At 57.0% G+C, this 20,000-nt stretch overlaps 1 non-coding gene across 1 annotated transcript; it reads left to right on the top strand.

The window, feature by feature from the left end:
• Positions 1-17,525: 17,525 nt before the first annotated feature.
• Positions 17,526-17,644, top strand: LOC131866019 (5S ribosomal RNA). The gene has a single exon (XR_009364652.1). It is a non-coding gene; the product is annotated as a 5S ribosomal RNA (ribosomal RNA).
• The last annotated feature ends 2,356 nt before the right edge of the window (positions 17,645-20,000 follow it).

A 20,000-nucleotide genomic window follows, 5' to 3' on the forward strand; every position in this document is an offset into this window, starting at 1 on the left:
GGCGCGCTTGGGGCGACTACCAGTGCCAACCCCTTATCCCGCGACGCGTCCGACAAAGAGAACGTTCCAAGGCGGCAGAGGAGGTTACCAGCCGAAGGATGCAGTAGCAATAACAGGTATAGTTCCGCGGCGGCCGAGAAGACTCACCGCATAGGAATCGGGATGCGAGGCGAGGGATGCGGCGGGAAGGCCCCGACGGCTAAACGGAAGAGGCTGCAGGGCCGCCTCGGAATGGTCCAAGCATCGGATGCGATTGGGACGACTACCAGTGCCAACCCCTTATCCCGCGATGCGTCCGATACACAGATAGTTCCAAGGCGGCCGAGGAGCCTCACCGCATATCAATCGGGGTGCGAGGCGAGGGATGGGGCGGGAAGGCCCCAACGGCTAGACGGAAGAGGCTTCAGGGCCACCTCGGAATGGTCCAAGCATCGGACGCGCTTGGGGCGACTGCCAGTGCCAACCCCTTATCCCGCGATGCGTCCGATACACAGATGGTTCCAAGGCGGCCGAGGAGCCTCACCGCATAGCAATCGGGGGTGCGAGGCGAGGGATGGGGCGGGAAGGCCCCAACGGCTAGACGGAAGAGGCTTCAGGGCCGCCTAGGAATGGTCCAAGCATCGGACACGCTTGGGGCGACTACCAGTGACAGCCCCCTATCCCGCGATGCGTCCGATACGAAGATGGTTCCAAGGCGGCCGAGGAGCCTCACCGCATAGCAATCGGGGTGCGAGGTGGGGGATGCGGCGAGATGGCCCCAACGGCTAGACGGAAGAGGCCACAGGGCCGCGTCGGAATAGTCCAAGCATCGGACGCGCTTGGGGCGACTACCAGTGACAACCCCTTATCCCGCGATGCGTCCGATACGAAGATAGTTCCAAGGCGGCCGAGGAGCCTCACCGCCTAGCAATCGGGGTGCGAGGTGGGGGATGCGGCGAGATGGCCCCAACGGCTAGACGGAAGAGGCTGCAGGGCCGCCTCGGAATAGTCCAAGCATCGGACGCGCTTGGGGCCACTACCAGTGACAACCCCTTATCCCGCGATGCGTCCGATACGAAGATAGTTCCAAGGCGGCCGAAGAGCCTCACCGCATAGCAATCGGGGTGCGAGGTGGGGGATGCGGCGAGATGGCCCCAACGGCTAGACGGAAGAGGCCACAGGGCCGCCTCGGAATAGTCCAAGCATCGGACGCGCTTGGGGCGACTACCAGTGACAACCCCTTATCCCGCGATGCGTCCGATACGAAGATAGTTCCCAGGCGGCCGAGGAGCCTCACCGCATAGCAATCGGGGTGCGAGGCGAGGGATGCGGCGAGATGGCCCCAAAGGCTAGACGGAAGAGGCTGCAGGGCTGCCTCGGAATAGTCCAAGCATCGGACGCGCTTGGGGCGACTACCACTGCCAACCCCTTATCCCGCGATGCGTCCGATACACAGATAGTTCCGAGGCGGCCGAGGAGGTGGGGGATGCAGCGAGATGGCCCCAACGGCTAGACGGAAGAGGCTGCAGGGCCGCCTCGGAATAGTCCAAGCATCGGACGCGCTTGGGGCGACTACCAGTGACAACCCCTTATCCCGCGATGCGTCCGATACACAGATAGTTCCGAGGCGGCCAAGGAGCCTCACCGCATAGCAATCGTGGTGCGAGGTGGGGGATGCGGCGAGATGGCCCCAACGGCTAGACGGAAGAGGCTGCAGGGCCGCCTCGGAATGGTCCAAGCATCGGATGCGCTTGGGGCGACTACCACTGCCAACCCCTTATCCCGCGATGCGTCCGATACACAGATAGTTCCAAGGCGGCCGAGGAGCCTCACAGCATAGCAATCAGGGTGCGAGGCGAGGGATGCGGCGAGAAAGCCCCAACGGCTAGAGGGAAGAGGCTTCAGGTCCGCCTCGGAATGGTCCAAGCATCGGACGCGCTTGGGGCGACTACCAGTGACAACCCCTTATCCCGCGACGCGTCCGATACACAGATAGTTCCAAGGCGGCCGAGGAGCCTCACCGCATAGCAATCGGGGTGCGAGGCGAGGGATGCGGCGAGAAGGACCCAACGGCTACACGGAAGAGGCTTCGGGGCCGCCTCGGAATGGTCCAAGCATCGGACGCGCTTGGGGCGACTACCAGTGACAACCCCTTATCCCGCGACGCGTCCGATACACAGATAGTTCCAAGGCGGCCGAGGAGCCTCACCGCATAGCAATCGGGGTGCGAGGCGAGGGATGCGGCGAGAAGGACCCAACGGCTACACGGAAGAGGCTTCGGGGCCGCCTCGGAATGGTCCAAGCATCGGACGCGCTTGGGGCGACTACCAGTGACAACCCCTTATCCCGCGACGCGTCCGATACACAGATAGTTCCAAGGCGGCCGAGGAGCCTCACCGCATAGCAATCGGGGTGCGAGGCGAGGGATGCGGCGAGAAGGACCCAACGGCTAGACGGAAGAGGCTTCGGGTCCGCCTCGGAATGGTCCAAGCATCGGACGCGCTTGGGGCGACTACCAGTGACAACCCCTTATCCCGCGACGCGTCCGATACACAGATAGTTCCAAGGCGGCCGAGGAGCCTCACCGCATAGCAATCGGGGTGCGAGGCGAGGGATGCGGCGAGAAGGACCCAACGGCTAGACGGAAGAGGCTTCGGGTCCGCCTCGGAATGGTCCAAGCATCGGACGCGCTTGGGGCGACTACCAGTGACAACCCCTTATCCCGCGACGCGTCCGATACACAGATAGTTCCAAGGCGGCCGAGGAGCCTCACCGCATAGCAATCGGGGTGCGAGGCGAGGGATGCGGCGAGAAGGACCCAACGGCTAGACGGAAGAGGCTTCGGGTCCGCCTCGGAATGGTCCAAGCATCGGACGCGCTTGGGGCGACTACCAGTGACAACCCCTTATCCCGCGACGCGTCCGATACACAGATAGTTCCGAGGCGGCCGAGGAGCCTCACCGCATAGCAATCGGGGTGCGAGGCGAAGGATGCGGCGAGAAGGACCCAACGGCTAGACGGAAGAGGCTTCGGGTCCGCCTCGGAATGGTCCAAGCATCGGACGCGCTTGGGGCGACTACCAGTGACAACCCCTTATCCCGCGACGCGTCCGATACACAGATAGTTCCAAGGCGGCCGAGGAGCCTCACCGCATAGCAATCGGGGTGCGAGGCGAGGGATGCGGCGAGAAGGACCCAACGGCTAGACGGAAGAGGCTTCAGGGCCGCCTCGGAATGGTCCAAGCATCGAACGCGCTTGGGGCGACTACCAGTGACAACCCCTTATCCCGCGACGCGTCCGATACACAGATAGTTCCGAGGCGGCCGAGGAGCCTCACCGCATAGCAATCGGGGTGCGAGGCGAGGGATGCGGCGAGAAGGACCCAACGGCTAGACAGAAGAGGCTTCAGGGCCGCCTCGGAATGGTCCAAGCATCGGACGCGCTTGGGGCGACTACCAGTGACAACCCCTTATCCCGCGACGCGTCCGATACACAGATAGTTCCGAGGCGGCCGAGGAGCCTCACCGCATAGCAATCGGGGTGCGAGGCGAGGGATGCGGCGAGAAGGACCCAACGGCTAGACGGAAGAGGCTTCAGGGCCGCCTCGGAATGGTCCAAGCATCGGACGCGCTTGGGGCGACTACCAATGACAACCCCTTATCCCGCGACGCGTCCGATACACAGATAGTTCCGAGGCGGCCGAGGAGCCTCACCGCATAGCAATCGGGGTGCGAGGCGAGGGATGCGGCGAGAAGGACCCAACGGCTAGACGGAAGAGGCTTCAGGGCCGCCTCGGAATGGTCCAAGCATCGGACGCGCTTGGGGCGACTACCAGTGACAACCCCTTATCCCGCGACGCGTCCGATACACAGATAGTTCCGAGGCGGCCGAGGAGCCTCACCGCATAGCAATCGGGGTGCGAGGCGAGGGATGCGGCGAGAAGGACCCAACGGCTAGACGGAAGAGGCTTCAGGGCCGCCTCGGAATGGTCCAAGCATCGGACGCGCTTGGGGCGACTACCGTTGCCAACCCCTTATCCCGCGATGCGTCTGATACACAGATAGTTCCGAGGCGGCCGAGGAGCCTCACCGCATAGCAATCGGGTTGCGAGGCAGATTATTGGGAAGGGAACCCCCTGGGATGCGGCTCAAGCAGTGCCCAAAGGGACTGGAATGCGGAATCACATCGAGAGACCCAAATGCTATACGAGGGCTCAAATCGAATTATCGATTTGGCCACGACATGGACGCATCGGAACGACTACCTTTGCCGAACCACTCGCAATTGCATCCATACCGAAACCAATAGACATTTCCGTTAGAGCCCTCGCATAGCATTCGGGAATCTCGCATGCCCCTCTAAATCGACCAATGCTGGCGCTCAATGAAAATCCGAGCGCTACCACCGTTCGAGCGCCAGCATTGGTCGAGTTAGAGGGGCACGGGGGAGAATGCTCCAGTCAACACCTCCCCTATATAAGTTATTTGTCCGATTCTCGCACAACCGTAGTCTGCCTCGTCGAATCAAACAACGGTCCCAGATTCCGACTTCCGTTCCGTAGAGACCCAAAAGCTAGATGGAGGCTCGCAAAAAAGAGAGTCGGCGCATAGCAATCGGGTTTCTCGAACGTTTAGGGACCGAGCTCACTTGCGGATAGGGCAAAATCCGCCAAGCAACCCAAAAGCTAGACGGGGGCTCGAATCGAATCGCCTAGGCGGCCACAACAACGACGTGTTGGATCGACTACCAGTGCCAAACCATTCAGCAAGACTAGTCTGTGTCGAGGCCGGATAGAGATTCTCAGAGAGCGCCCGCATAGCATTTAGGAGACCTGCCGCGTCCCTCACACTCGACAAATGGTGGTGCACGTTTATAAATCCGAGCGATCCCAACCCTTTCAAGCACCAACATCGGTCGAGATAGAGGGGCACGGAGGGGGCTGCGTGAGACAACACAGTCCCCTATATAAGTTATTTGTCCGATTCTCACACATCCGAAGAATGGTCATCAAATCGGACAACAGCCCAAACTTCCGACTTCCGTCCCAGAAAGCCCAAGAGCTATCTAAAACGTTCATGGCCGGAACTCGATCGCGGCTATACCAGTCCGCCAAGCAACCCAAAAGCTAGACTGGAGCTCTAGTCGAATCACCTCTGTGGCCATTGCAAGGACGTGTTGGAGCGACTACCATTGCCGAACCATTCCGCAGGTCGAGTCCATACCAAGGCCGCATAGAGATTCACGATGAGCTCCTGCATAGCAATCAGGAGACTTGCCGTGTCCATCACAATCGATAAATCCTGGTGCAAGATTTTTGCATCCGAGCGCTCCAACCAGTCGAGCACCAGCATCAATCGACATAAACGGGCACGGGGGGAGGATGCTCGAGAACACTACCTCCCCTATATAAGTTGTCACGGGGCTAGACCGGCCTGCTGCCCAAACAAGCTTTTTCCTTCCAAAGGAGGTCAAACCTCATGCGGCACTGGCAAACCTTACTCACGACTTCCATTGCGGACAAGTCCTTTCTTGTTTCCAGACTACGCCATACCCTTTTCAAGTGTCCACCACCTGACCACATTAACACACACCCATGCGGAATAGAAGTGCATGCCAACCCTCTCACGGGTTTCCTTCATCCTGATGCTTCTAGCACTCCCTTCAAGTCCCTGACTCTACTCTAGCACTGTCTTGTCGCACCATCCTTGCACCCCTGGTACAAGCTTACAGGTCTCCTCGATGTCTTCGTCTTCTTGAGTCCCCCATAAGACCCTGACTACTAACACTGACCCATCCGGAACTCCTTAAGTCCTCCGGCTCCAACTCTGCACACTCCTTGAGCATGCCCAGCACTCCCACAGCACTGGCACCCCATGTTGGCCTCCCTCGGCTCCTCTGAACCCTCAAGCACCAAACATATCTCATGGGATGACTAGACTCCCTGAGCTAGCTTCCTGTTTGTCCATCTCCACACAATGAACACAACACTGGGGCAATAGATAGCTTTATTGTTATGAAGAGACGGCCCCTGGCTCGATCTACAAACAATTCCAACTCTGTTGCTAGTCACTATCCTGAATACTTCCCAAGCATTCGATTACAAGTTCCTGCCCCTAGATCACCGTCCACTCTTGAAACACTAGTACAGATACCACTGCACCTCGCCCCTGGCGTTAGCTTCTTAGATAGACTCCTGATCCACGAAGACCCTGTCTCTTTCGGAACTCAACCTGGCGCACCACTGACTCCCTCCCGAGCCTGCGACGGCTTACCCAGTACACAACTCAGAACTCCTTCCTGAACAAGGACTCCAAGTCACACTGCTTTGGGCCCCCGGCCTATGCCTACATGGCTTCACTGGTGAACCCGGTTCCCTGTACATCCTATGCACAATAACCAGCTCCATGCAAACACTCAGTCTAAGTCTCTCAGACTGACAAAACACCTTGCACTCCTACTTGGGCACCAAGCTCTTCGCTCCATGATCCAATCCAATATCATTGGTCGCTGAACTCTCCTTCAACTCGGCTGTGCTCCCAGAACAACTCGCCTACGGACCATGTCCCCTTTTCGGTCATGCAACTCGTCCATCTTTGTCACCCTCTTGGACTCGCCTCATGGCTCGGCTCCACATGAGCACACTTTCGGAACCCAGTCCCTACTGCCACATTTGACCCCCACTCTAGGGCCTCGAGATCCCGGATCTCAATGCAAATCCCACTTCAGGTAACTTAGGTGCGTGCCCGGCACATCACCCCACTTGTTCCACAAGACACATGGACTTCCAGCTCTGCAACTCAACCCACATAGCTTGCCCAACTCTCAAGCTCCAACATTCCGATATAGATAGCCCATTGCACGGCCATCCCCCCCTTACAAGATCTTGGGTACTCCATTTCCCCAACCGGGACAATCCATTGCACGATCATCCTTCTCGCAAGAGCCTAGGTACTCCACTTCCCTAGTCCTCGGGTCATAGACAACTCCCCGGGAGTCATCCCCAACATTGGCTCAGTTACTCCGCTTCACTGAGATAGGGACCATGAGAATGCATCCACCAGTAAACCTCACCATCCAATGATAAGGCGGGGTTACTCTACTTCACCCCTAATGTCCATGTAGGACCTCTATCTCCCTGAGACTAGAGGGCAGGGTTACTCTTCTTCACCCCTAGGAGGAGGTGTCTACCGCAGACCACCTTGGTGCACTCCTGGCACTCGGCTATTCTTTCAACCGACCCCCATATATAAGTTTTTCGTCCAATTCTCACACAACTGTAGCTTGGCATTAACCCTTTGTCAATCACCACAACTTCCACCTGCTGAGAATAACAAGGGACTTACAACCCCAGAAGCCTACTGATCTCCCTGAGACAGCAGCCCCTTACATCCTCCCCCACTTAAAACAGGCGACGTCCTCGGCGCCGGACCATTCGACCCGAGTCTCGTCCTTCGCAACATTAGGACCTGTTAAAAGTGAACTTCAGATTCACTGTGCCCTGCACTTGTATCGTTTTTGTCCCTGACATACTTGATACTTGCCAGCATACCCCATACTGGACTTTCACTTGCATGAATCCTATCCATGGCTAACTCGCTTCGGCAACCCCCTGAGTCCAACTCACTGCCTCCGCACTGATCTTGTGAAGACGCTTCCTTGCCTCCAACTGATCTTTGCTGCTAGTCCCTGACTCAACAACATATTGCAAGAACCCCGTTCTTGACTTCCACTGAGATGACTGTCCTTGTTCGAACATCTGTGAAACAACTCTGTGATATTCGGTTGCACCATGCCCCATACCGGCTTCTACATCTCCAAGACTCCACCGTTTGCACCGCAACACAACAGAACACCACAAACCATGCTCACCTCTCAACTCAGCCACTAGTGCCATCCTCGACGACACCCTTGTCTTCCAACTTCCACTACTCTCGGATCCAATCCTAGCATCCACTGAAAGACACGCCTGCTACCAACCCTATTGTGCAAGCCCCTGGTATCTGGCCCCCCCCTGAAGACACATACTCCACTGACCAAAACACCCAGCTGACTTCCCAAGTCGCACATTCAACCTTCAGCTCTCAACTACCTTTCTGTAGTGCCATCCTGATTGCCTGTTGACTGACCCCGGTGCGCCCTGCGTCTTATCCTATCCCCAACAACTCAACTCAAGAACAACAACCAACATACTCCCATTGATTTGCCTCTAGCTGCACATGATCCTCCTGGTACTTGTCAACCACTTCCACCTCCATGGTGTACTCTCGCAAACCCACACCTCATGAGTCTGCCTTGGTGCACTTCCTTGAAGACACCCATCTTGCATTGCATCCCACACATTCGATCTTGTCTACTTCAATCTGTTGTACTACTTTGTCTGACTGATGCACTGTCCACGGAACGCCCTGCGCCCTCGGTGCTGCAACCCAAAGAAACTACCAACATCATTCAGCCGACCAACCTCTCGTGCATAATGCCTCTGCAATCCACATCCAATGTGGGCAAGGTACTCACTCCTTCCCTTGACTTTTTTCTGTGACGGTCCCATCTTTGGTTCCCAACCTTCAGACCTAACTCGCCACAATTTCATACCTCAGATCATGTCCCAGACACAATCCTACATCTTAGGTGCACTTCCCTAAAGACACCCAACTCTTGCATTACATCCTACACATTCAGTGAACTCACTTCCATCCATTGTGCCACTTTGTCTGACTGACGCACTGTCCACGGAACGCCCTGCGCCCTCGGTGCTGCAACCCAAAGAAGCCACCAACATTTGTAAGCTAGCCAACCTCTTGTGCCCGATGCCTTTGCAAACCACATCCAATGTGGGCAAGGTACTACCTCTTTCCCTTGACTTCCTTTGTGACTTGGCCCCTCACTGGCTTTCCACCATCGGACCTGCTTCGCCACCCAATTTACACCTCGGATCATGTCCCGGACACAACCCTACACCACACTGGGAACGACCTTACGCCATCCACAGCCCAAATTGTTACACCTCGAACCCGTCCTTGACAAGATCCTACACCACACTGTACCATACAGCTCCATTTCGATTTCACCTCGGATCCGTCCTTGACAAGACCCTACACCACACTGCTCCTCGCAGCTCCTACTCCTTTGACTGGTCTTAAATGCCACTGCCCTTGGACACTGCCATATCAAATCTTGCGGCCTTGCCGACTGCTTCCAGCACTGAACCCAGTTCAATACCGACTCACACCTTGCCTACTTCGCTCCGCCCGAACTACTAAGGCACTTCCCGTGCAAGATTTACTCCACCAAGAGATCCACTTCTGATCCCTTGTCGCTCCACTAGCACAGTCCCTTCCTGATGGAACCCGGCCCCAGGCACAAACTCCAACCAGTTGACTACCACTCATGGAACTCGGCCACGGACTTCACCATCCTTATCCCTACCTGGATTGGCCTCACATTTTTAGTGACCATGCCTTGCTAGCCACCCTGGTCTACCTGTCCTTGACACTGCAAACCGCAATCCGCCTTTGCAGTCTTCCTCTGACCACTTGATAGCCCAGCTACCTCAGCTCATCTAACTGGCCCTGCCAATTTTTATGCTCTGATACCAACTGTCACGGGGCTAGACCGGCCTGCTGCCCAAACAAGCTTTTTCCTTCCAAAGGAGGTCAAACCTCATGCGGCACTGGCAAACCTTACTCACGACTTCCATTGCGGACAAGTCCTTTCTTGTTTCCAGACTACGCCATACCCTTTTCAAGTGTCCACCACCTGACCACATTAACACACACCCATGCGGAATAGAAGTGCATGCCAACCCTCTCACGGGTTTCCTTCATCCTGATGCTTCTAGCACTCCCTTCAAGTCCCTGACTCTACTCTAGCACTGTCTTGTCGCACCATCCTTGCACCCCTGGTACAAGCTTACAGGTCTCCTCGATGTCTTCGTCTTCTTGAGTCCCCCATAAGACCCTGACTACTAACACTGACCCATCCGGAACTCCTTAAGTCCTCCGGCTCCAACTCTGCACACTCCTTGAGCATGCCCAGCACTCCCACAGCACTGGCACCCCATGTTGGCCTCCCTCGGCTCCTCTGAACCCTCAAGCACCAAACATATCTCATGGGATGACTAGACTCCCTGAGCTAGCTTCCTGTTTGTCCATCTCCACACAATGAACACAACACTGGGGCAATAGATAGCTTTATTGTTATGAAGAGACGGCCCCTGGCTCGATCTACAAACAATTCCAACTCTGTTGCTAGTCACTATCCTGAATACTTCCCAAGCATTCGATTACAAGTTCCTGCCCCTAGATCACCGTCCACTCTTGAAACACTAGTACAGATACCACTGCACCTCGCCCCTGGCGTTAGCTTCTTAGATAGACTCCTGATCCACGAAGACCCTGTCTCTTTCGGAACTCAACCTGGCGCACCACTGACTCCCTCCCGAGCCTGCGACGGCTTACCCAGTACACAACTCAGAACTCCTTCCTGAACAAGGACTCCAAGTCACACTGCTTTGGGCCCCCGGCCTATGCCTACATGGCTTCACTGGTGAACCCGGTTCCCTGTACATCCTATGCACAATAACCAGCTCCATGCAAACACTCAGTCTAAGTCTCTCAGACTGACAAAACACCTTGCACTCCTACTTGGGCACCAAGCTCTTCGCTCCATGATCCAATCCAATATCATTGGTCGCTGAACTCTCCTTCAACTCGGCTGTGCTCCCAGAACAACTCGCCTACGGACCATGTCCCCTTTTCGGTCATGCAACTCGTCCATCTTTGTCACCCTCTTGGACTCGCCTCATGGCTCGGCTCCACATGAGCACACTTTCGGAACCCAGTCCCTACTGCCACATTTGACCCCCACTCTAGGGCCTCGAGATCCCGGATCTCAATGCAAATCCCACTTCAGGTAACTTAGGTGCGTGCCCGGCACATCACCCCACTTGTTCCACAAGACACATGGACTTCCAGCTCTGCAACTCAACCCACATAGCTTGCCCAACTCTCAAGCTCCAACATTCCGATATAGATAGCCCATTGCACGGCCATCCCCCCCTTACAAGATCTTGGGTACTCCATTTCCCCAACCGGGACAATCCATTGCACGATCATCCTTCTCGCAAGAGCCTAGGTACTCCACTTCCCTAGTCCTCGGGTCATAGACAACTCCCCGGGAGTCATCCCCAACATTGGCTCAGTTACTCCGCTTCACTGAGATAGGGACCATGAGAATGCATCCACCAGTAAACCTCACCATCCAATGATAAGGCGGGGTTACTCTACTTCACCCCTAATGTCCATGTAGGACCTCTATCTCCCTGAGACTAGAGGGCAGGGTTACTCTTCTTCACCCCTAGGAGGAGGTGTCTACCGCAGACCACCTTGGTGCACTCCTGGCACTCGGCTATTCTTTCAACCGACCCCCATATATAAGTTTTTCGTCCAATTCTCACACAACTGTAGCTTGGCATTAACCCTTTGTCAATCACCACAACTTCCACCTGCTGAGAATAACAAGGGACTTACAACCCCAGAAGCCTACTGATCTCCCTGAGACAGCAGCCCCTTACATAAGTTATTTGTCCGATTCTCAAGCAGCCGAAGTCTGGTCATCGAATCGGGTCAAAGACCACAACTTCCGACTTTACCCACAATGCAAGTCATCGAATCGAACATCGGCCCCCGAGTCGGACTCCATGCGTATGTCAGGTCATCGGACCCAAATTCCGCCTTCCTGCGCATGGCGGGCCATCAATATCAACTCGGTCATCGGACCCAAACTCCGCCTTTTTGCGTATGGCACGCCTTCAAATCGGTCATCGGACCCAAATTCCGCCTTCCTGTGCATGGCGGGCCATCAACATCAACTCGGTCATCGGACCCAAATTCCGCCTTTCTGCGCATGGCACGCCATCAACTCGGTCATCGGACCCAAATTCCGCCTTCCTGCGCATGGCAGGTCATCGGACACAAATTCAGACCTCGCCAATATGCCTACGTATCGAATCGGTCATCGGACCCAACTTCCGACTTCATCCATACTGTAGGGTCTTTGAGGTTGGCGCGGTGCGCTCAACCCAGGGAGTCGACCCATCGAAGCATACACCTCCCCTATATAAGCTATTTGTCCGATTCCCACACCTGTGTAGTTTGCACCTCTGACCAGGACATCGACCCCAACTTCCGAACTCGACTGCAACGACGGCACCAGCGCCTTGGTGCGCACCTTGCGACGCACAGTCCCAACATTCGCCTTCCTGCACATGGCAGGTCATCGGACCCAAATTCCGACCTCGCGAGTATGCCTACATATCGAATCGGTCATCGGACCCAACTTCCGACTTCATCCATACCGTAGGGTCTTTGAGGTTGGCGCGGTGCGCTCAACCCGGGGAGTCGACCCAACGAAGCATACACCTCCCCTATATAAGCTATTTGTCCGATTCCCACACCTGTGTAGTTTGCACCTCCGATCAAGACATCGACCCCAACTTCCGAACTCGCCTCCAACGACCGAACCAGCGCCTTGGTGCGCACCTTGCAACGCACAGTGCCAACATTCGCCTTCCTGCACGTGGCAGGTCATCGGACCCAAATTCCGACCTCGCGAGTATGCCTACATATCGAATCGGTCATCGGACCCAACTTCCGACTTCATCCATACCGTAGGGTCTTTGAGGTTGGCGCGGTGCGCTCAACCCGGGGAGTCGACCCAACGAAGCATACACCTCCCCTATATAAGCTATTTGTCCGATTCCCACACCTGTGTAGCTTGCACCTCCGATCAGGACATCGACCCCAACTTCCGAACTCGACTAAAAAGACCGCACCAGCGCCTTGGTGTGCACCTTGCAACGCACAGTGTCAACATTCGCCTTCCTGCACATGGCAGGTCATCGGACCCAAATTCCGACCTCATGAGCATACCTACTAATCGAATCGGTCATCGGACCCAACTTCCGACTTCATCCATACCGTAGGGTCTTTGAGGTTGGCGCGGTGCGCTCAACCTGGGGAGTCGACCCATCGAAGCATACACCTCCCCTATATAAGCTATTTGTCCGATTCCGACACCTGTGTAGTTTGCACCTCCGCTCAGGACATCGACCCCAACTTCCGAACTCGCCTGCAACGACCGAACCAGCGCCTTGGTGCGCACCAAAAGTGCGCACTTTTGGAGGGCACTTTTGTGCGCTCCAAAGGTGCGCACTTTTGGAGGGCACTTTTCTGCGCTCCAAAGGTGCGCACTTTTGGAGGGCACTTTTTGGAGGGCACTTTTCTGCGCTCCAAAGGTGCGCACTTTTGGAGGGCACTTTTTGGAGGGCACTTTTCTGCGCTCCAAAGGTGCGCACTTTTGGAGGGCACTTTTTGGAGGGCACTTTTCTGCGCTCCAAAGGTGCGCACTTTTGGAGGGCACTTTTTGGAGGGCACTTTTCTGCGCTCCAAAGGTGCGCACTTTTGGAGGGCACTTTTTGGAGGGCACTTTTCTGCGCTCCAAAGGTGCGCACTTTTGGAGGGCACTTTTTGGAGGGCACTTTTCTGCGCTCCAAAGGTGCGCACTTTTGGAGGGCACTTTTTGGAGGGCACTTTTCTGCGCTCCAAAGGTGCGCACTTTTGGAGGGCACTTTTTGGAGGGCACTTTTCTGCGCTCCAAAGGTGCGCACTTTTGGAGGGCACTTTTTGGAGGGCACTTTTCTGCGCTCCAAAGGTGCGCACTTTTGGAGGGCACTTTTTGGAGGGCACTTTTCTGCGCTCCAAAGGTGCGCACTTTTGGAGGGCACTTTTGTGCACTCCAAAGGTGCGCACTTTTGGAGGGCACTTTTCCTGTGCTCCAAAGGTGCACACCTAGGTGAGCACCTTCGACCACACCTTGTAGCACACCAAACTCTGACTTTCGACTTCATCCGCAATGCAGGGTCTTTGAGGTTGGCGCAATGCGCACAACCAGGGGAGTCGACCCATCAAACCCAACACCTCCCCTATATAAGCTATTTGTCTGATTCTCATACATGCGTAGCCTGCAGGAGCAATTAGGACATCGACCCCAACTTTCGGCTTCTAAACGAAAACAAGGTCTTTGAGGTTGGTGTAATGCGAACAACTAGGGGAGTCAACCCATCAAACCCAACACCTCCCCTATATAAGCTATTTGTCTGATTCTCATACATGTGTAGTATACAGGAGCAATTAGGACATCGACCCCAACTTTTGACTTCTTAACGAAAACAAGGTCTTTGAGGTTGACGTAATGCGCACAACCAGGGGAGTCGACCCATCAAACCCAACACCTCCCCTATATAAGCTATTTGTCCGATTCTCATACATGTGTAGCCTGCAGGAGCCATTAGGACATTGACCCCAACTTTTGACTTCTTAACGAAAACAAGGTCTTTGAGGTTGGCGTAATGCGCACAACCAAGGGAGTTGACCCATCAAACCCAACACCTCCCCTATATAAGCTATTTGTCTGATTCTCATACATGTGTAGCCTGCAACAACGATTAGGACATCCACCCCAACTTCTGAATTCGTCTGCGTTGACCGCACCAAAGGTGCACGCCTTGGTGCTCACCAAAATCCGACTTCCGACTTCTTCTGCTATGCGGGGTCTTTGAGGTTGGCGCAGTGCGCACAACCAGGGGAGTCAACCCACCGAATGCAACACCTCCCCTATATAAGCTATTTGTCTGATTCTCATACATGCGTAGACTGCAGCAATGATTAGGACATCCACCCCAACTTTTGACTTCTTAAACAAGACAGGGTCTTTGAAGTTGGTGCAGTGCACACAACCAGGGGAGTCGACCCATCAAACGCAACACCTCCCCTATATAAAGCTATTTGTCCGATTCTCATACGTGTAGTCTGCAGCAGCGATTAGGACATCGACCCCAACTTCCGAATTCGTTTGCATTGACCGCACCAAAGGTGCACGCCTTGGTGTGCACCCTGGAGTGCACTTTGGTGCTCACCTCGGTGCACACTTTGGTGTGCACCTCGGTGTGCACCAAAGGTGCGCACCTTGGAGCGCACCAAAGGTGTACACTTTGGAGCGCACCACATAGGGTCTTTGAGAGGTTGGCGCAGTGCGCACACCAAGGTGGGTGTTGAGGTGCGTGCCGAGGTGGGTGGGTGCTAGGGTGCGCTCCATGGTGGGTGCCAGGGTGGGTGCGTGCTAGGGTGGATTCCAAAGAGGGTCATAGGGTGGGTGCCAAGGTGGGTTGGTGATATAGTGGGTTCAAAGGTGGGTACTAGGGTGGGTTCCAAGGTGGGTCACAAGTTGGGTGCCAGGATGCGTGGGTGTTAGGTTGGGTGCCAAGGTGGGCTCCTGCGTGGGTGGGTGCTAGGGTGGGTTTCAAGGTGGACGCGAGGGCGGGTGCCAAGGTGGGTAACAAGTTGGGTGTTAGGATGGGTGAGTGCTAGAGTGGGTGCCAAGGTGGGTGGGTGCTAAGGTGGATGCCAAGGTGGTTCACAGGGTGGGTGGGTTCTAGGGTGAGTTCCAAGGTGGGTCACAGGTTCAGTGCTAGGGTGGGTGTCAAGGCGGGTGTCGAGGTGCCTGGGTGCTAGGGTGTGGATGCCAATGTGGGTCATAGGGTGGGTACTAGGGTGGGCTGCAATGTGGGTGCCAAGGTGGGTAACATGCTCGGTGGGTTCTAAATTGGGTGCCAGGGTGGGTGTGCACCCACCTTGCCCGAGGTGGGTGCCAAGGTGCCAGTGTGGGTGGGTGCTAAGGTGGATGCCAAGGTGGGTGAGAAGGTGGGTGATAGGTTGAGTGGTAGGATGGGTGGGTGCCAAGATGGGTCACAGGGTGGGTGCAAGGGTGGGTAGGTGCTAGGGTTGGTGTCAGGGTGGGTGGGTGCTAGGTTGGGTTCCAAGGTGGGTGCGAGGGTGAGTGTCAAGGTGGGTCACAGGTTAGGTGCTAGGATGGGTGAGTGCTAGGGTGCAAAGGTGCCAGGGTGGGTGCTAGGATGGGTCGATGCTAGGGTGAGTGGCAAGGTGGGTCCACAAGTGTCAAGGTGGGTGCCGAGGTGGGTGCCAAGTCGGCGACTGCTATGGTGGATGCCAAGGTGGGTCACGGGGTGGGTGCCAAGTTGCTAGGTTGGGTTCCAAGGTGGGTGCCAACGTGGGTGCTAGGGTGCGTGGGTTAAAGGGTGTGTCACAACGTGGGTGCCAGGATGGGTGCGCACCCACACTGGCCAAGACGGGTGCGGGTGCAAGGTTGGGTTCCAAGCCCGGTCACAGGCTGGGTGCTAGGATGGGTGGGTGCCAAGGTGGGCACCAGGGTGGGTGCACCCACCCTGGCCAAGGTGGGTCACGGGGTGGGTCCTAGGGTGGGTAACGGGGTGGGTACTAAGGTGCGTGCCAAGGTGGGTCATAGGGTGGGTGCCAAGGTGGGCACCAGGGTGGGTGTGCACCAACCCTAGCCAGGGTAGGTCACGGGGTGGTTGTCGGGGTGGGCGTCAAGGAGCCAAGGTGGGTGGCAAGTAGCCAAGTTGCGTGCCAAGGTGGGTGTCGGGGTGGGTGCCAAGGATCCAAGGTGGGTGCCAAGGAACCAAGGTGGGTGTCTGGGTGGGTGCCGAGGTGGGAGCCAGGGTGGGTCCCAAGGTGAGTGCAAAGGTGGGTGCCAGGGTCAAGGTGAGTGCCAATGTGGGTTCCAAGGTGCCAGGGTCAGGGTGAGTGCCAATGTGGGTTCAAAGGTGCTAAGTTGGGTGCGAGGTTGGGTGCGAGGGTGGGTGGGTGCCAAGGTGTGCTAGGTGGAAGCCCGGGTGGGTCGGCATCCCATGGGTGTCGAGTTGGGTGCCTGATGGGTGCTTCTTGTCAAGTTTTAGTCGTCGGGACTCATTTCGAGCCTTAGAGGTCGTTTCTTGTCCGGTTGCCCTGTCTTCGACCTGGGAACCCAATTTTGGTCCTCGGGTCCCATTTTTTTTTGTCTCGCATCCCACTTTTGGCCTGTGGCCTTTTCGGGGTCGATTCTCGTTTTGGGCATCAGAGCATGTTTCTTCTCCTAAAACCCAATATTTGTTTATTAAGTCTCGGAACACATTTTTGTTCTCGTGGACCCATCATGGGTCTTGGAACGCATTTGTGGTCCTTGGGTCCCATTTTGCATCCCGAAACTTGTGTTTTGGTGCTTGATCCCTATTTTGGGTGCCCACCTTGCACCAAGTGCGCACCCGGGGCAAACCGAGCGCCTTGGTGCACCGGGGCAAGATCGAGCGTGCACCCGAGGCGCCCCGAACATGCACCAAGGTGCACTCGGCCCACATGTGAGCGCAGGTCGTTGCGCCCGAGGTGGTGTGTGGGCACCGCGTTGCAGACGGGACACTGCACGCACACGACGCCCCCTCCAGGTGCACGCACGTAGGCCGGGCCGGGTGCACACCCGACGCCCTAGCAAGGTGCGCGCACCCGGGCAGGGCTCACACTTGGCGAACGGGGCGCACTTCGCGAGGGAGGGTGTGCACCTCGACGGGGGTGGGTGGCCGGGGTGGATTCGCACGTGGGTCGCGGTTTGCTAAGTACACACTGCGACAAGCTCATAACGGGTGCGATCATACCAGCGTTAGTGCACCGGATCCCATCAGAACTCCGCAGTTAAGCGCGCTTGGGCCGGAGTAGTACTGGGATGGGTGACCTCCCGGGAAGTCCCGGTGTTGCACCCTTTTTTAGTTTTTCGCCGGGCGTCGCAATGCTATTTGAATAAACCTTTTGCCCGTTTGCGTTCTCGTCGGGGCCGGGCCGGGCCGGGGTGCGCTGCCCGCACTACCGCGCGCGCGGGGGCGACACCGAGCGCGCACCCGAGGCGCCCCGAGCACACAGGCCACGGTGCAACCCGGGCGTTGTGCGCGCACCCCGGTGCGCCCGAGGTGCTGCGCGCGCACCCAGGTGAAATCGGTGTGCACCTCGGCCAGTGCGCGCTCGGTCGAGTCGCGCACGTTGGCCAAGGTGCACGGTGATGTTTCTTACTCTAAGGTTCCGCACCAGACGCCCGGGACAGGTGAGCGAAGCTGGGCGGGGCCGGGTGCGCGGCCGGGGCAGGTGCACGCAGCTGGAGAGAGCTTTGGAGCACACTTCGGAGCGCACCAATGATGCGCTCCATTCAAAAGTTTCCTGAAAAGGCAAAAAAAGTTGAGATTATAGAATTTCCCACTTGAGAGATTGTAAAAAAAAAAAATTTAAAATGAAGGAAACGCGGGTGCCAAGGTGTGCGCAGCCCAGCCAAGGTGTGCGCACCAAGGCGCCCACCCTGGCGAAGGTGCACGCAAGGTGCGCACCCGAGGCAAACCGGACAATTAACCCAACTTTCGACTTCGCGCGCACCTTGGAGCGCACTTCGGAGCGCTCCTTGGTGCGCACCAATCTTGGGCACCTCGGAGTGCACCATGGCGCCCACCAAGGTGCGCACCCGGGGCAAACCGAGCTCCGACTTCGTGCGCACCTTGGAGCGCACGAAAGGTGCGCACCATGGCGCCCACCAAGGTGCGCAGCCCAGCCAAGGCGTGCGCATCAAGGTGCGCACCCTGGCGAAGGTGCGCACCCGGGGCAAACCGAGCTCCGACTTCGTGCGCACCTTGGAGCGCACAAAAGGTGCGCAACCCAGCCAAGGTGTGCGCACCCCGGTCAAACCGAGCTCCGAATCGTGCGCACCAGAGGTGCACGCCATCGTGCGCACCTTGGAGCACACTTCGGAGCCCTCCTTGGTGCGCGCCGATGTTGCGCACCTCGGAGCGCACCCGGGGAAAACAATGCAATTAACCCGACTTTCGACTTCGTGGGCACCTCGGAGCGCTCTCGGGTTCGCACCTCGGAGCACACCGAGGTGCGCACCTTTGATGCGCTGCCTTCACCAATTTCCAGAAAAGGCAAGAAAACATTGAGAAGGTGTGCGCACCGAGGTGCCCACCCTGGCGAAGGTGCACGCGAGGTGCGCACCCGGGGCAAACCGGGCTCCGACTTCGTGCACGCCGCACCTTGGAGCACACTTCGGAGCGCTCCTTGGTGCGCACCAGGGCGCGCAACCCAGCCGAGGTGCCCACCCCGGCGAAGGTGCACGCGAGGTGCGCACCCGGGGCAAACCGGGGTCCGACTTCGTGCACGCCGCACCTTGGAGCACACATCGGGGCGCTCCCGGGTTCGCACCGGCGTTGCGCACCGTGGTGGGCACCTCGGAGCACACCAAGGTGGGCAGCGAGGTGCGCACCTTTGATGCGATGCCTTCACTAATTTCCATAAAAGGCAAAAAAAAAACGAGATTTTAAAATTTCCGTTTTGAAAGATAGTGAGAAAAAGGGAATGCTGGTGCCATCTTGAGCCCGCCCTGGTGCGCAGCCCAGCCAAGGTGTGCGCACCAAGGTGCCCACCCTGGCGAAGGTGCGCGCCCGGGCAATTAACCCAACTTCCAACTTCGCGCGCGCCAGGGTGGGAGCGCACCCAACAACCGGGCCTGGGAAGAGCCAATGCGAGAAACCCCACCAAACGCTCTGACAAAAAAAGAGGGGGCGCTCCAGTAACCCCGCTTCGGAGCGCACCCTGGGCAAACCCAGCCAAGGTGCCCACCCCGGCCAAGGTGCAGGCGAGGTGCGCACCCGGGGCAAACCGGGCTCCGACAACGTGCACGCCGCACCTTGGAGCACACTTCGTAGCGCTCCCGGGTGCGCACCTCAGAGCACACCAAGGTGGGCAGCGAGGTGCGCACCTTTGATGCGCTGCCTTCACTAATTTCCAGAAAAGGCAAAAAAAAAAGGAGATTTTAAAATTTCCGTTTTGAAAGATAGTGAAAAAAACGGAACGCGCGTGCCATCTTGAGCCCGCCCTGGTGCGCAGCCCAGGTAAGGTGCCCACCCTGGCAAAGGTGCGCACCCGGGCAATTAACCCTACTTCCGACTTCGTGCGCGCCAGGGTGGCAACCGGGCCTCGGAAGAGCCAATGCGAGAAACCCCACCAAACGCTCCGACAAAAAAAGAGGCGGCGCTCCAATAACCCCGCTTCGGAGCGCAGCCGGGGCAAACCCAGCCAAGG

This window comes from Cryptomeria japonica, unplaced genomic scaffold (assembly GCF_030272615.1).
Source record: "Cryptomeria japonica unplaced genomic scaffold, Sugi_1.0 HiC_scaffold_128, whole genome shotgun sequence".
NCBI classification, from domain to species: Eukaryota; Viridiplantae; Streptophyta; class Pinopsida; order Cupressales; family Cupressaceae; genus Cryptomeria; species Cryptomeria japonica.